We start from the raw sequence: 14767 nt of genomic DNA on the forward strand, positions 1-14767 counted from the left end.
AATCCCATTTTGCTGGATTCATAAAGGGAAACAGAGAGCTTAGAGCTGTCCTGAGGCAATTCTGTGGTCTGGAGTGGCTCAGGGAAGTCTTTAGAAGCACCCCTAAAATTAAACAGGAGAGTTTTTCTGCAGAGAGGACTATTTACATTGACGGGGACAAAGCGCTTGTTGAAACTGTTCAGATTTACAGAATGTAGTGTAAAAGAAATGGTTGTGAAACCAAATATGAACTAACAAGTACAGTTTACGAAGGGCAAACTAGATGTTTGGTCAGCTCCAGCCTGTGCCGAGACTCTCAGAGATGCAATCCCTACGTCCTTTTGTGTTTCAGAAGCAATAAAAGGAGGGCTAAGGAGAGTCTCCATTCTTTATTGGATATGGGGGAAAGCATAGTGACAAAGGATGAGGAAAAGGTTGTTATTTAATGCCTTCTCTGCTTCAGTCTTTTACAGTAAGACCAGTTGTTCTCCAGGTACCCAGGCCCCTGAGCTGGAAGACAGTGAAATGAAGCCCCCATAATCCAAGATGAAATGGCCAGTGACCTGTGATACTACTTAGACACACAAGTCCATGGGGCTGGATGGAATTCACCCAAGAGTACTGAGGGAGCTGGTGGAATAATTCACCAAGCCTCTCTCCATCATTTATCATTGGTCCTGACTAACTGGGGAGGTTCCAGCTGCCTGGAAGTTAGAAAATGTGACACCCATCTACAAGAAGGGCCAGAAGGAGGATCCAGGGAACTACAGGCAGCCTGACCTCGGTGCTGGGGAAGGTGATGAAACTGTTTGTCTTGAGTGCCATCACATACCACATGCAGGACAAGCAGGGGAGCAGGCTCAGCCAGCATAGGTTTAGGAAAGGCAGGTCCAGTTTGTCCAACCTGATCTCTTTCTATGACAAGATGACTTGCCTGGTGGATGAGGAAAAGGCTGTGGGTGTTGTCCAATTGGACTTTATAAAGCCTGTGACACCATTTTCCACAGCATTCTCCTGGAAAATTGTTTGGACTGGTGAGCAGTTTCCTGGGTGAAAAACTGGCTGGATGGCAGGGCCCAGAGCGTGGTGGTGAACGGAATTAAATCCAGCTGGCAGTTGGTCACCAGGGGTGTTCCCCAGGGCTCAGGATTTGGGCCAGTTCTGTTCAACGTCTTTATCAACAATCTGGATGAGAGGACCAAATGCCCCCCCCCAAGTAAGTTTGCAGCCAACACCAAATTTGGTGGGAGTGTTGATCTGCCAGAGGGTGGGAAAGGTCTACAAAGGGATCTGGACAGTCTGGATTGATGGAACAAGGCCATTTGTATGAGCTTTAACAAGGGGTAATGCATCAGGTCCTGCACTTAAGCCACAACAACCCTATGCAATGCTCCAGACTTGGGGCAGAGTGGCTGAAAAGGTACCAGGCAGAAAAGGACCTGGGGGTGCTGGTCAACAGTGGATGAATACAAGCCAGCAGTGTGCCCAGGTGCCCAAGAAGGCCAACGGGATCCTGGCTTGTATCAGAAACAGTATGGCCAGCAGGACCAGGGCACTGATTGTCTCGCTGTACTAGTCACTGGTCAGGCTGCACCTTGAATCTTGTGTTCAGTTCTGAGCCCCTCACTACAAGAGAGACATTGAGAGCCTGGAGAGAAGGGCAATGGAGCTGGGGAATGATCTGGAGCACAGGTATTATAAAGAGCAGCTGAGGGAGCTGGGAGTGTTTGATCCGGAGAAAAGAAGGCTCGGGGAGGACCTTCTCATACTCTACAACTACCTGAAAGGAGGTGGAGGTCAATCTCTTCTCCCAGGTAATAAGTGATGGGACAAGAGGAAATGGCCTCAAGTTGCACCAGGGGAGGTTTAGATTGGATATTAGGAGAAATTTCTTCATGGAAAGGATTATCAAGCACTGGAACAGGCTGCCCAGTGGTTGAGTCACCATCCTTGGAGGTATTTAAAAGACATGTAGTTGTAACATTTAGGGACGTGGTTTAGTGGACTTGGCAGTGCCAGGTTAACAGTTGGACCCAAGGATCTTAAAAGTCTTTAGCAACTGATTCTGTGATTCTGAAGCTGTAATATGGAGGGAAACGGTGACCTTGCTACTTGCAGGTAAACTGCATGTTGATGAAACTGCTAATGGTATTAGTGAGAAAAGTCAAAACAGCATCTTCTGAACAAGTACACTTCAAATCAGCCTTTGCCTTACAAAAATATACAGAGCAAGCATGCTGCATCAGGTCCCCTCTAGTCCTTTCAGTAAATTTGTGATTGGAGAAGACTCTACCCTCCTCTGTGAAGAGTTTGCTTCAGTTAAGCTTGGAATAAAGATAAGGAAGCACTTCATGTGTGTTGTGTCCCCTGAGGGAGAAGGGCTGATGCACATAAGAAGATTAGAGAAACAACTTCAGTGAATTGATGTGGGTTACATTCGTCTTCATACTAAACTTTATATTAAGGCCCTAATTTCAGCTTCCAATAAGAATTAGTGGGTAAGGTTGGTGCTTCTTAAAAGCTGTACTCCAGAATGACAAATACTCATCTTAACCTGTTAAGATCTTAGTGCTAGGATAGGCATGTCCTGATATAAGACTAAAGAAAATTTTGATACAGGATCCCAAAGTTCCTGCTGAGATTTCATTATTCTTTCACAACTGATTTCTTTGGTCAAAGTCTACTTTGTGATCATGATTTCAGACTCCCAAATACAAGAAAGACATTTACAGACTGAAGCAAGTCAACGGACAGGCCACCAAGATGATCAGGGGCTCAAGCATATGACTAGAAAAAGAGATGGAGAGCCGGATTTTTTCAGCCTGTAGAAGAAATACCTCAGAGAGATCTTGAACTGCCTAATGGGAAGGTACAGAGAAATCAGAGAGACTCTTCTTGATAGGATCAGAGGGCAGCAGATGCAATATAAAATTTGGGAAATTCATCTTTGATATAAGGAAAACTTCTAGCATTACAGCAATCAAATATTGCAAAAAGTTGCCTCAAGAGGTGTGGAATATACATCCTTGGAGAGATCTAAAACTCAACCAGAGTTGAGCAGCCTACTCTAATTTGGTCTTCATTGAGCTGTATGTTGGACTAGGTGATCTCCACAAGTCCCCTCCAAGTTAGATTGTCCCGCGAATTTATGAGTCACATCAAGAAGATGTTTTCACTGGTGGTTCAAAAGCTTGTGGTTTCCACACACTGAGATATTGTCTTTCTGAAGTGTCAGAAGAGTGGAAATAGGAGGGGGAAGTTGTAAGCCTTGCTCCTAGCTTCTGCTACAGTGGGTACCAGCATGACCTGCTTGGATCCTTATCGTCCTGAGCAATACCCAGACCACACTGAGGCAGAAGGAAGGGGCTGAATGGCAGCACCACTAGTGATAACTAAATTTAGCCCCTTAAAAGTTTTTACTCAGGTCGAAGGGTAAGGTTTTTTGGAGGTCTTGTAAAATACTGCATATTTCAGGTGCAGCTGCTGGTTCAGACCCTTAGGAGGAGCAGAGAAAGTGATTAAGGCCATTTAGTGCAAGTGTGATAAAATAAAAGATATAAAAACACTGCTAAGACCAAGCCTACTTCTGAAGTCTGACAGAAATATGTCGAGTGAGGTAAATGGGAGTAGATAAGGCCTGAGAGCATTTTCCTGGATTTTCCTTTAAGAACTAAACACTACTCTGTTTTTCAGGTTAATCTTGGTGCTTCATCTCATTCACACTGTCATGCTCAAGGAAATACTTATAAAACAGAATAATTCACAGCACTCTTTTCTCTCCTATATGAACCTACTTCTTATTTTATTCCTTTTCTCCACACTCCCCATACACATTCACTAGCCCAAATTGTGCTTGTTACATAACCTGTCAAGTTATCTGTGTAATGTTGTGGTAGGGATTTAGCTAGAGAAAAAATTTCCATGGTGTGTAAGATTAGAACAGAATGTGTATGTGATGGATTTGTGGACTGAAAACTCATTCAGTTCTAGTTTGATTATGAAGGCAAGGTTAAATGTGAACTATATTAGCAGAAGTATAGGTATGACTCTTCAAAAATCCATGAACTTTAAAATCTCTCCAAACCTATGTTTGGTGAAGCAACATCACATTAAAAATGGCATGTCCTTCCTCTCTATTTCTTCCCTTAAGCAACTAAAATTACTAAATACTTCAGTAATCAGCTTTCCTAGTGCTATTTACTTTTCTCAAAGCCAAATCTTCTGGATGTTCTCACAAGAAGACTTCATGTGCACTTTTTGGAAGACTAGAGAGAGTAAGACAAAACCCCTCATTAATGTCACAACTTACTGTCAGTGATACCAATGCCACAGAGATACACTGAAACTTTCCCAGAAGTGTCCCAAGCTCTGGTGTCTAGTCTGGACATGGCAAAAAACATAGGCTGGTGCAAGAGACTATGCAGTAGCAGGGAGTCTGAAGCTCACTGAAAATGCTCTCAAGCCCCTGTCTCCTCTTTCTGCCTTTGGAGCAGTCAGGAAATATAAGCCAGGAAGGACAGGCTTAATGTCATGTATTTACCATAAGATTTGTTACCCACAGCCATCCTCAGACCAAAGGTGTCCTGATCATGGAGAGGCCACTAGGGTCAGCTGTGAATGGGGTATGTATGACTGAGTGAAACACACTTCCCATCCAAAGGTCAGGTCTATAAAGGAGAGCAGTGTAATTAAGGTTGCTACGCCATATTTCATGTTGTTTTCAGATACAAAACCAAGTCATCTGGGGTGGTCTCCTAAGACCAAATTCCCCACAAGTCTGATGATGAACTGACTAAACTTAGAAAACAGTCTGGATTTGATTCCACTGTAGAAAGAAGTAGGTTTAGATAGTAATTTTAAATAGACCCTTTCACATAACCGGAATCAATTATTCCAGTCTGCTGGCTATTGCCACTTAAGTGACTTTCTGCAGGTATTTACCTCTAAATAGCGGTATGCATTTCTCTATTTGAGAGCAGCATGACCATTGACATGGACTTCAAACCTCTTTTACATATTCCACTACAAGAAAAGTGAGTAAATAAATCAGTGCTTATGACCTCATGGTGGTCATAAGGATTTCCTGGTGTGCTCTTGTTAATGATCAAGAGTGATGGAAAAACATTTAGCAAGCAAATTGAGTCTTAAAGTCTTCTCCCTGCAAATCTTGTTCTCCAGGTTTCTGTGGGAACTAGACTGCATTGTGCTCTTTGGCTGTTGGAATGAAAGCCTTTCAACCAAAAAGCCTTTGCACTTTCAACACCAGTCAGAGTTGTCAGTAAAGTTGACATGAATACTGTTAGATCTGCTATAACTCTTTTTATCTTCTGCTCTTGTGGTGCAAGGAATTGTTTGTAAACTGGACTTGAACACTGGCGGCCCCAAAATTTGTACCCAATATGCTAACTGCATTGTCTCATTATCTGTATTTTTTGATGGCAGAGATTTCAATCTCCTCTACTTGTCAGAAAGTATGGTCATGTGCAGAGAGGGAAATACAATACATACTTCTGTGTGGATTCACTGTCATTTCATGTCAGAAAGCACTGTGTTTTGAAATATCACCTATTGGTCCTGGATCGAGGGCAAATTCACACAGCTTTGTGCTACAGATTGTGCCTAGGTAAAGCAGCTTTGTTAAACACGTTTTGTTTTCAGTAGGGAATAAATAATTGGTGACTACTACAGCTCTTCTACCAAGTGGGGTAAGTGTTAAGCATCAAGGGAGCAAAGCCTGCACTAAAACAACAGCATAAGTGGGTATGAGAGGCGGAAGTTCTTTAAAGTGCTGTTACACACACCTGGGAGATGCTAAAAGACAGAGAAAGCTCTGCCCGAGCATCTTAAGTACTGGCAATTGCAAGACAGGCAAAATATATTTTCCAGGTTGTGTCTGACTGAACAATAAGAGGTAGCTTGACACATAACTGTAAGCTTCAGCATCATCAAAAATAAAGCTGCAAAAGCATCCCTTTGAGCAACCTCATCAGTATGTTTTCTCCACATTACTAACAAACCCCAGAGCTAGTTCCTGCTATGAACTGGTCAAAGCTTAAGAAATGTTGGTGTCTCAACAGCTATTCAAGATGTTAGCATGTAAATGATAACACATGGGTCATGACATTTTCTGTTCCTTCTGGTCAACCTGATATTCCAGTAAGAGTATGAGAACTCAAGGACTTAAGAGCCTTTTGACAGCACACCAGGGTTGTTGAATACCCAAGTTTTTGAGTAGTATGACAGAATTCAGAGACACAGAAGTTTTTTTTGTTTGTTTAAGAAATAAGAGCAATATTAGATTGGGCTTTCTTAGTTTATCAGAGCATTTTTAAACCTCATAGAATTAAAGGCAGAGAGGTTGCTGGAATGCAGTAGATTTTTTCCCTTATCGTTTGTTTTAATATAACAAAGCAAAGCACAATTTAAGTTAAAACTGCACGTAAAAAATATGTCTCCCTTATTTAACCAAAGCTTCCTTCTTGGTACTAGTAGCATTATAATCCTGTTTATTCTCCAGTGAGTTTGGTTTGTAGGTTCTTCCAGGGGAAAAGGCTTTGCTAAAGTTAAATAAAACACTGAGGGAAAATTCACCTTTTTATTCCCTAAGCAAAGAAGATAAAACCCCAGACTTTTCACCTTTTGCAAATCCTCTTTGAAATAGCCCAATGAATTCAAATGGTTTAATGGTTCAAACTGAGAACAAACATACCCAGTTACTCTTTTGAACAAACATGTAAAACATAGAGCTACAGCGATAAGGTAAGGTTACTGAGGCACTTTGTGCTTACCGGAGCTTTAGCCTCTATTACTTGATGGACTCCTTACCAGTTTTGACTTTTCATTGACTTTCCTCACCTTTAATTTAAGACTGCATTGACTTTTCTTGTCACCTTAATCCATTTCTAACATTAAATTGCTGCACAGCTAGCTATAATGCTACTCAGTATTGATTATATTTTTTCCTCTCAGTAATGTTTTGTTACATACATTGAAAAATAATCAAAGAAGCTTCCTAGTGCTTTTCTGGTTTTAGTAGTTAATAATTCCACTGATTCTTTAAAAAAATGTTTTTTTTCGATGTTTCGTTGCTCACTTAACCCAGGTCAGTGTTTTGGTGAAGAGAAAGCTGTAAATGAGATCTGGTGCAGTTGTTATGCAGAATGTATTGATCCTTGGGGTTTGATGTAAGTGGCAGCTGCTTGAGAGTAAATCCTTACCAGGTCCTGGTAGTGGCTTTCCAAGACAACAAAATCTTGTTCCCATGGTGGATGCACAAATGGTGTCCAAGCTGGGTCACCACAAAAGGAGTGCATGACAAGGAAGAATGAAAGCTGTCTCAGCCCTGGGACTTCCCAAATGTATAACCTACCAACAGGGAAACACAACATCCCTGAGTATTCAAAGTTCATACTTAAGACACTCTGAGCACCCTCCACTAATGACCAACTACAGATGAGCTCCTCAGGGATGCAGTGATGCTAGAGAAATGAGACATGTCCATGTGTTAAGGTTTACACAGAAAGTACCTGGAAAGCCAGGACTAATTTTCTTCACGTCCTTGCGCTAAAAAGGTGGCAATATTTCCTTTCCATGCATGGTTTCTTTTTTTCATGTACGTTTTTACACCAAGGTAGGACATCACCTCCCCTATAATAACTCAGGCCTGATTAATAGGTATTTCCTTTTTGTGGAAGAATTGGATTTACAGAAGTGAAAAGATGAAACAAAATACAGTATTCTACAGGCAACTACTGTATGGAATAACACTGTGTTAGCTGAGGTTTAAAATACTCTGGGGGAATTTAAAAGTTGCCTGAAGAATTACACAAGGAAAGATAAAATCTTTTTTTCCAGCCTCAGGATTTAAGCTTGAATTTATTGTTCCATGACAAGGTGTCTCCTCTCACCATTTAGTGGATCATAAAAAGAAAACTTAATTTCTCTAGTAAAAAAAGCGACTCATGCTTGCAGCCCAGGCTCTCAGTTATGTGCCTGGCTGGATAGGTCTTCAAAGCTTTTTTGGTAGAAAAAACATGGAACATATCCATGATAAATATAAAATGTTTTCTATATTTTTTTTGGAGGAAGACAAGTACTTTGTGCATTGGTGTCTCTCTCCTTGACTGTGTTGTCACTATAAAGGCTCATTCCGTTGCTTGAACATTATGCAGGAGATGCAACACAGGGCTCATGGAGAACAAATTACAAATTTCATAAGTCTGCAGTCTCACTGAAGGCAAAAAGGCACACCTTTGGTTGTCCTCAAAGTCAGCCTGCTTGAGTGGATACATTATGAAAAAAAAACAAACCAAAAAGTTTAAAGATACACAATACACAATTCCAGCAGCACCTTTAAGAGAAGATTTTAGTTTTTTGGTTTGTTTTTTTTCTCCTTGTGTCTTGTTTGGTATCCCTTTTTTTTGTTAAGGATGAGTCCTCTCTGACTTTCTTTCCCATAATATTAGAGTAGCTGTCTAATGCAACCTGGTCTGTACAGGTAAGTGCTGAGAGGTATATGGCTATGTGTCTGTTCCTGGCAGGGCATTAAAGCACTCTCAGAGAAAGCTGGTTTGTGCAACAGCCTTCACCACAGACATCAGATATGACCTCACAAAAATCTCTCTGATTTTCCTCATCATATTCCCTCTCCTGTCCCTGGTCTGTCCAGCCCTGGTAGAGCAGAGCCTCCTAGGGGCTGGGCCCATTTCTGTCCACAAAAACCTGAGCTGTGCCTGCTACAAACTCGACATGCTAGGAGAATACGAATTAATGACATTAAACTACTATTAAAAAGCCTTATTGACTCACATCTTTTATACAATATTGAAGCCTATATGGTTCTTAAGCCTCTCTGTCACAGTTAATACCAGCTTTCAGTCATGTCTTTGCAATTGAAACTAAGCAGGGAACTAATGGATGACCAGCTATTTTCTGTAGAAATGAGTGTGCCTGGTCAATTCTTAAAAACACTCACAGTGAAGAAAGTACTCAGAGAAAGTAAAAACTATTCTTTTTAAGAGAACATTTTTTTATGATCCCTGATTCTGCATTTAATTCTGTAAGTTCAGTTTAAAGGGCAGAGGGAGTTGTTAAATTTCATTTCACATTCACACTCCTCTCCTGTCAGCACTCCTGTGGAATTGTTGCTGCTGCTTATGCATATTGAGGGGAAATGCACCCCTTTGCAGGCAGACTACAGCTCTACAGCTCATTCCCAGCCATTTCCTAGGTGTTTGGCACCATGATAACATTTTAGCCCACAGGATTTCCCATTTTATACCCTTATTATTTTTTCTTCCATCCTACAAAGGATCTGCTTTTGCAAAAACTGTCTCTATGGCAGAGGAAAGCTGGATGCGACATCCTCATAAGCTCATCAGTATTTTCTGCTACTCCTTCAAAGTGCACCACATCCTTCAAAGTGCACCACACCCTTCAAAGCACAGCATGATCTTCAAAGTACTGATAACACCTGCCTGTCAGCACATGAGAAAGCAGGGCAGGAGCCAAAAGTTAAAGATCCAGGTTGCATGTTGCTGCTCAGAAGCACACCAGTTCCAAGCATTTTGATGTCAGAATTACTGACTAGACCAGGAGCTAGCCCAGAGTGCCTTATGCCTCTGTGGATTAGCAGGTTGTACCATGATTCATAAATTCCTGTTCTTTCTTATTTAGACAGAAGGCACATAAACTATTCCAGTCAGCTTCAGTCTCCAAGAAGAAAATTAGTACAGAATATAATGACACAGTAGGAAAAAAGAAGTCAGTGATCACCAAAGCCTGGATGGTAGTTCTGCCCTTGCAATTCAGGAGGGGTGCCCGTAGCCGAGAAGCTCATAGCTGTACCATGCAAGGAGTCATATGGCATGTGTCCCAGCAGGACACCTTTCATTGCATGCCATGGCAGTTTCTATGGTGTGTGGTAAGGAGAGACAGCACAGCCTGGAAGAACATGTGGCAGTGCAGTTTGGAAGGCAAAGCTACAGAGCCCTGCTGTTAGAGTGCAAGCCATGGGGTAAAATGTCTCCCCTGCCACTGGGAATGTTTCACAATACAACCCTTCTACCTTCTGTTCACTCATTTCTTTTAACCCTTTTTCCAAAACTCAAAAGTCAAACCCTGAGACTGTAGTGAAAAGCAGACATGTCTCTCATCAACATAACACCTGGGATGGAAAATTCTGAATGTTCTCTAGTAACCATGTAATAACCCCTCTGTTGTGCTCCCATTCCAGACACTGTTCCCACCAGGCTGCTATCCAAAGCTTCCTTTGCTGCAGTGCACTCTTCCTAGACACTGACTGTCTGACACAAAGTCCAAGTAGAGAGAAGTTGAAGGAGGCAGTTAAGCAATAGGATGTCTTTAATTCCTTTCTTGTTTAAACTGTACGTACTCAGGTGAGAAAGGATTTTATTTTTCTGAGCTGTAAGAGATTATCAGAAAGCTCGAGAACATGAAAGAATATCATAAGCTGGAGATAGTTCAGATAATTTTTTGGTGATGAAAGTTCTAAATGACTTTAGTACAAAGTAAGTACATATGAGTGCTTGACATGGACCAATATGTGATGGCTGGAATGGCTTTTTCTCTTTGGTTTTATTAAGTCCCTGTTATGAAAAAAGATAGTTCATTATGCCATATTTTCAACAAACATGGAGCAAAAGGCAGTTTTTTTCTGAGGAGCTTTTATCTAACACACAGGATGAAGAGAAATGGGAAGGGCTATAAACAGAAAGGATATATAAGGATATGTAAGTATATGCTGGCATTGAAATTTGAATAGGCAGGTAATAGAGCATTGATGAACCAAGCCAAGTGGGGAAAAACAGAAGAGCAAAGAAGAAGGAAACAATAGTCAAAGAGGATGAAAAAAAGAAGGAGAGCACATCTGCTATGGCTGGGGGGAAGGCACTGGGGAAGGTGTGTTGGGGCATACAAGCTTTTCCAATAGAGGAAAAAGTGTCGAGAGCAAAAACTGATACTGAACCATACTGCAGACCTACACAGTCCTTGTTGCTTAGGCCACTATTTGCTGCCATGGTCAGGAATATCTGTTTGCTTTCCTCCAGAGATGATGAATTACTGTTGTGATTTCTCACACTGAGTAGGCAATATAATCCTCGATTCCATATGCAGTTCTCATAATCACATCTCAGAGAGGAGAATACAGAATTATGTCTATGGCTTTAGTTACAGTAAGAGATCATTCCATTGGTGTTAATGACAGATTTGTTGTGCCTTAACTGTTCCCAGTTCAAGTAATTATAAATACTTCCATCATTGTTTGATGGTCATCTCAGCACACTATTGGCACTTAGGCTCTTTGTCAGTGCTGAAAGAGGAAAGTTCTGCATTTGCTCATTTCATGATTTCTGCTCCAAAAAGTCTTGACTTCCTACAAACTCCTTATCCTTGTGGAAAGTGAAAAAGAGAGTGCTTTTAGGGGACCAGACAAATATATAATTTACAAGCTGCAAAATGACTACTTTAAAATTTAGAGGAAAATGAATGTACTTATGTTCATAACATTTCAGTAGGGGCTACCCAGTACATCCATGTACTTGCCCATATGAACTGAACTCCATCAAAAAACAGTCAGGCTTCGAAAACTGACCACTTACATGACAAACCCTTTTCCATTTCACAGTAGTTCCAAGAATGATTTAGAGATAGCAATTTTTGGTCAGTTTTCTTGTAGTTATTTTTCAGACAATCAAAAGGACAAAAAGTTAATAAAAGCAGACAAGTCTAGAAATTGTCTCTTTACTTCTCAGCCTCTGTATATCGCAGTAGCGTTTCTGCAGAAATCCTTCTCAGCCAGTCAGACAGTATTCTGAAAACAACCTTGTACCATGATAATATCCCTGAGGATCAAACTAGACAGGAATGAAGAACAAACATACATTCATATACATAGCAGGAGCATTAAAGATTCAGCTCCTTATAGCAATATTCATAACTACAGGTAAATATTTGCTCTAAATTCATCTTCAATCTATCATGTTTAGGTAAAATTCCCTTAGGTCTCTAGCTTTTGCTAAAGATAAGTGGTTAAATTCTTTTGCTTGAAATACATCTACTGCTGCTAACAAACCCAGACTTCTCCTCTACCTCCCCACTCCTGCCCTGATCTTTACTACTTCATACCCAGGTTACATTACTGTGGATGGAAGCTGCTCCCTCAGTCCTTTCTTAAACCTTTTTTACAACTTTCCCTCACTTTTTTTTATAAAGTATCATTATTTTGGATTATCTCCTTCTTTCCTTGTATCTCTATATTTCACTACTCCTTTTTCCAAAACATAATGAAACACTTTCCCATCCTTTCAATTAATTTGCATGATAGCCTCAGCAGTCCTCGTGCTGCCTGCTGCATCTTCTTTTTTCCAGTTGCTCTTGTGTTGCTTCCATCCAGCTTTTTTACAGCTCTACTACTCAGCATAACTTTCTTCGTGGACCATATCACTTTTCTCTTTAAATTTTCTCCAAGATCCACTATTGCTCTGAAAATTCTTGTCTTTTTCTCTACCCTGACCCAAATCTCAGAACTGAATCTGTGTCCTATATGGACATTTCTGTCACCCACTCATTATCTTTCATGTTGTCCTTGACCATAAAACTATGCTGCAGAAGTCGCTATTATATTCAGGTCTGTGTCCTCATTTTATTCCAAACATTTGGAAAGATAGTTTTTTTCCTATAAAGGCCACACTATTAACTTGTTCTCCCTAACTAACGAAAAGAATACTCAGGTTACCTAACAAGTACAGCTGAGTTGCCTTTGGCAGGAGATAGCTATGCTAAATTATACCAGAAGAGAAATTGGCCAAAATACAAGTTAGCTTCTCCATTTAGAATTTCTTACTGTGCTTTGATTTAACTGTGCCTTATCTTCTGGAGTTTCAGCTGTGAAGGGCAATAATTGTCTTTATCCTTGTACTGAATACCACTGCTGTGGTCTCAGTTCTTTCAAGCTGGTAAATAATGAGATACTCATGAAATTCTTAGCGGGTGTTTTGCGTTAATATCTCATCTGATTTCAGTGGGAGGTTTACCTGACTAAGATCTTCCACAAAGCAGAATAATTTCTTGTTCCCCCTACCAGTTAACAAATGCCAGTTTAATACGTCAATCCATCATCATATAGTTATGTGTTACATGTAGCCAAAAGTCCCAATAATAAATTCTAATCTCATTAGGATGATAAAATAGAAAATTATTGTGAACCTATTGTAAATAAAACTTAATTCCCTAAAAAGCAAGGCTTACTTATACCTTAATAACACAATGGTCCTTCCACCTGTCAGTCTAGAAACTCAGTACCACTTGGTATGACATAATTTATTTTGTTCTAACAAACCTGTTAGTAAGGTGAGCCCTACAGCTCTTGGAGAGAGGATTGTGGAGTGGCAAAACATTAGGTCAGTTCCACGGAGAAAACAAAACTGCACTGTTATGGCCAGGGGCAGAATTGAAGTTGTTTTTTGAAGCACTGGAGCATACATTTTGAAGTGCAACCCTTCCTTTTGCTAACAGGCGAGAATTTAATTCAGTTGCTTGGGCAAAAATAGAGGCACAGCAAGACCTGACTCTGTTCGAAGTTCTGCCATGAAAAGGAGGCAAAGTTCAGGCATGAAAAGGAGGGAAATTTGACCCTTCAACCCTGGTTCTGGCCAAGACAGGGTTGATTTTTGCGGTAGCCAGGAGGAGGCATGGCTAAGACACAGAGGTTATTGTATACCACCTCACATCAAAACAACACCACAAAACATTTTCCAGGGACAGGGAAAGGGGTTCTGTACAGGTCATGTAGTGTGGTGGCACGATGAGGTATTGTCGGGGGTCTACGCGTGGTGTAGTGGTGAGCACTCACTTGGGAACAGTTCACCTCTTTACACTGTCATTTAATACAGTTGCTGTTACTGTTCATTTTCTTATTCCGTTGCTGTTTCCAGTAAATTGTTCTTATCTCTACCATAATCTTTACCTTTTGTGACTCCAATTCTCTTCTCCATCTGGCTGCAGGGGAGGGGGAAGGGAAACGGGGGAGTGAGCTAGCAGTGCGTGGTTTGGAGTGTTTTGGTAGGAACATAAAATTGAGGAATACCATTCCTAACCCACAACGCACATCCTGTTAGGAAATGTGGAAATTAGCTTCCTGAAGGAGAGATGCTTCTCTTCCCTTTACAGCGAATGGCTGTGTGACATGACAGAAGTTTTTTTAACTTCAGGATGTAGTGTTACTGGGTAACACCCCACAGGCTGTACCATGAACTATGACACTAGACAGGATGTTCAGAATGGGCCCCATTCTTCCCTTGCCATAATTATTTTTTCATTTTTAAGAGCACCTGATCTGTTTTATTGTCATGACTCAGTGGTACCTTGTGACACAGACACGCAAAAGTCCACCTCAAATCTTCTATCATAACTCATCATGATGCAGTGCTATATGAGTTATGGGATGTCTTGATAGTAGAGAATACTGCTCATGTCTAGCAGAAAAGAGTTTGCCTGAGGGCTAGATGAAAGATAAACAAGGCTAGCTGAAAAACCAAAGAGCTATTTGCCAAATGTGAATGGAGTAAATTCTCTTGTGATCCATGCTGCAGAGCGTGATACACATCTGATACTTACATGTATCAGGAAGAGGAGAGTCTGCCAAAAGGCAGGGAAAGCACATGCCACCATCACTTTCTTTCCCAGATGCCTTCATCCCTTGTGGTAATTTAATTTTTCTCTTTCATCCTCAGTAAATGTTGAGCTTTGCTAACACTAAAAGTACATT

Source organism: Chiroxiphia lanceolata, chromosome 1, assembly GCF_009829145.1.
Source record: "Chiroxiphia lanceolata isolate bChiLan1 chromosome 1, bChiLan1.pri, whole genome shotgun sequence".
Classification (NCBI taxonomy): domain Eukaryota; kingdom Metazoa; phylum Chordata; class Aves; order Passeriformes; family Pipridae; genus Chiroxiphia; species Chiroxiphia lanceolata.